Raw genomic sequence first — 3554 nt, forward strand, 5'->3', positions numbered from 1 at the left:
CCACAGAAAGCACACGGACACCCATCTCATAGTGTGTGCCACAACAAGGAGGCACCGCACCTTGGATGACAAGTTGGAAAACCTGGGATCCTAACTCCTCCTGGCAGTTACAAGAAGTCTTCCTCCTTCCCCTGCTAGAACATTGTTAGAAAGAGAGATTTGAACAGAAGTTTTAAATCAGATCAAGAGTCTCATAACACAATATGAAAATGTCCAGGTTTCCATCAAAAATCATTCATCATACCAAGAAACACAAAGGTTCCAAACTATAGATTTAAAAAAAAAAAAAAGATGATCAACAGATCAACTCCAAAACAACCCTCAGACAATGATTTTAAAGCAGCCATGAAAAAACTCCTCAGTGAGCAGCCACAAACACACCGGTAAAAATGAAAGACCAGAAAGCATCAGCAAAGAAAGAGAACATATGAAGGAGCAGCAAGTGGGAATTTTACCACTGGGAGATACCACTGAGGTGACAAATAAACCACTGGGTGGGCTGAAAATCAGAATGGAGCAGAGAACAAAATCCATGAGCCGGAGTTCTATCCGAGAACAAAAAAATACTGTGCATTCTGAATAAAGAGAATGTAGACTGAAAAATATAAACAGAGACTTAGGGACATATGGGAGTATAATAACGCATCTAATATCTGTGTCATCAGAGGTCCCAAAGGAGACGAGAGCAAGGGAAGAACTGAGAAGTACCTAAAGCAGTAATGGTTAACCTCCTACACTCTTGAAATGACAATGATAGAAGTGTTGACATGGATCTGTAGCTGCCAATAGTTACAGTGGGATGAGCAGTGAGTGTGTTTGTGGATGGCACTGTGTCTTTGTGGTGATGTAAACGTTCTTTCTTGACCTCATCAATGCCCATCTCCTGGTTGTGATATTGTACAACAGAATTGCAAGGTATTCTCACCTTTGGGGAAAATGGGGAAATGGGTAAATGAAATCCCTCCATATTATTTCTTACATGCACTTGTGATTGACAGATATCTCAAAGCAAAGAATTTAATTTGAAACTAGAAGCCTTGTCCTCGCCATTAGAACCATTTCTACGTCTGCCCACTGCACTGCCACTTCTAGCACCTCCTATTTCCACTTCACACACCACACTCGCCCCAGGAAAGCAAAAGTCTTATGATAATGATTTCTTAGTGTCAACCTGATTTATACGTGGATCTATTCATACTCAAAGTTTTGAACCTTGAGTTGTCAGGGCTGACAAAATCTACTTATGAAATGAACTGATCAGTAACTAAATCACCCATTTACTTTGACATGTGAGAAACTCATTCAAAAAAGAAAAACATCAAGGAAGAAAAAAATGTACATTTTAATTGATATCTACACTTTCATTTATATGTCTCAGTGGCTACTTTAATAAACATGTCAACACTCTAGTAGAAAGGTGTTCTTTTCCAGGGGTACTTTTATTTTTAGAATATTGAATTCCAAAACCAACTTGATTTATACCATATTAGGCCCACATTTTCTCTGGAGGTGGAGCCCCTGGGCTTCAGGTTAATCCTCTACACTTAGGGCTGTTGATGGACTTGCTGTCAGAGCTGCATTAATGAGGTTATAATCCCAGGCCGGTCAGTGTGCCTTCTCTGTTCATCTGGTCCCTGGATACCAGGAGTGTAAAGGACCACATCATTAACCACAGGCTTCTTGAGAATATAGTAGACAAAATAAGCTCTTCTGAAATCCATGTTGGGGAACATTCAATGCTAGAATCCCTGATTTTAAAATCCAATGATCATAAGAAATATTAGTTTGTAAAACGGGGGTAAAATGAAGCAAAGAGTTGTGTAACATGAGCTTCTACTTTAGTTTGTTCACATTTATTTTGATATTTTTCCCTCTTGAGGACTCTGGGTTGCCTTCAAAATTCAGAATCACCTTGTTATCTCTACTTATATGTCAGGACATGGTTAGATTTGCAAATTCTGTTACTATACTTTTGGTGGAAAATAGCAACTTCCAGTTAAGAGGAGGCCTGAGTTTATTAATTGAGTTTAATAAAAAGTCAGAGAGAGTATCAACAAGCAAATATTTATATCAGACAGATAGTGAGTGTATAAATGGGTATTATAGCTACCAAACACTGAATATATTGTTATTCAACAATTATACGAACTATTAAATGTCATACACTGTGGGCTGGCTCACACAACATGCTTTCTTCCTTACCTTACCCTTTGCCTTTCCTACCTTTTACATCAAAAGTTAAGGACCTCAAATCATACTACAGAGTTACAGTAATAAAAACAACATGGTATTGGCACCAAAACAGACATAATGACCAATGAAATAGAAGAGAAAACACAGAGACAAACCAACATAAATGGATTTCTCATGCTAGACAAAGGTGCCAAAAACATATTAGAGTAAAGAGAGCCTTTCAAACAGATGGCTCTGGGGAAACTGGAAATGCATATATAGAGGACTGACACTTGACCCTTATCTCTCACGCTGCACACAACCCAACTCAAAGTGGACCAAAGACCTAAGAATTAAGACCAGAACCCCTGCAACTGCAAAAGAAAATGTGGGCCCAGAACCAACTTCCTTAAGACTTCCAAAGTGCAAGAAATAAAACCAAAAATTAATAAGTGGGATGCCATCAAATTTAAAGGCTTCTGCATAGCAAAAAAAAAAAAAAAAAAAAAAAACCCTTAGGAACATAAAGGAAGACCCTACAAAATAGGAGAAGATCTTTACCGACGGCTCTTCAGATAGACATTAATGTCCAGAAGAACTCAAAAAACTTAACACCAAAAAACCCAAATAACCTAATAAATAAATGGGCAAAAGAAGTAAACTGGCGCTTCTCAAAAGAGGAAATACAAATTTCCCACAAGTATGTGAAAAATCTTTCAACATCTCTAAGAATCAGGGAAATGCACATTAAAACTACATTGATATTTCATCTCACTCCATTCAGAATGGCAATTATCAAGAATACAAATAATAAGTGTTGTTGAGAATATAGATAAAAATGTACACTCATACATTGTTGGTAGAACTGCAAATTAGCACAACCACTTTGGAAAGCAGTATGGAGATTACTCAGAAAATTAGGAGTGGAACCACCAGTGACCCAACTATCCCCCTCCCTGGTATGTATTCAAAAGATCTAAAATCAGGATACTATAGGGGTTGAAGCAGCACCTCTTTCTCTATAGAAAAGCCCACTTCACCATGGCTGATTTTAGGACTGTCAGCAAAAGAGTCTCTGTGAAAGAGTTCTATGTAGATAAACTTCCTATTTTCCTGTCGCTCTGTTTACTTGGCCACTGGCCGAGAAGATACCAGCACTCCAGGTGCTGGGCACCCCCTTACTAATTTTTCACAAACATATCCAGTATAGTACTTTGTATAACTGTGAAAACAAGGCCTCTGGCCTTGAGCTGGGCTTCACAAAGATGTCTACATTTTTAAGATAAGTTACAATTGAGCTCCATGGTAACAGCTGGCAGGGGGAGGAAAGAAAGGGGAGATGAAGCTCCCCCCTTCTCAGGTGTTGTCCTTGAAGGGTTAAC

The sequence above is a fragment of the Marmota monax genome, unplaced genomic scaffold (assembly GCF_021218885.2).
Source record: "Marmota monax isolate L192 unplaced genomic scaffold, Marmota_monax_Labrador192_F-V1.1 WCK01_AAM20220418_F8-fsc00120, whole genome shotgun sequence".
Taxonomy (NCBI): domain Eukaryota; kingdom Metazoa; phylum Chordata; class Mammalia; order Rodentia; family Sciuridae; genus Marmota; species Marmota monax.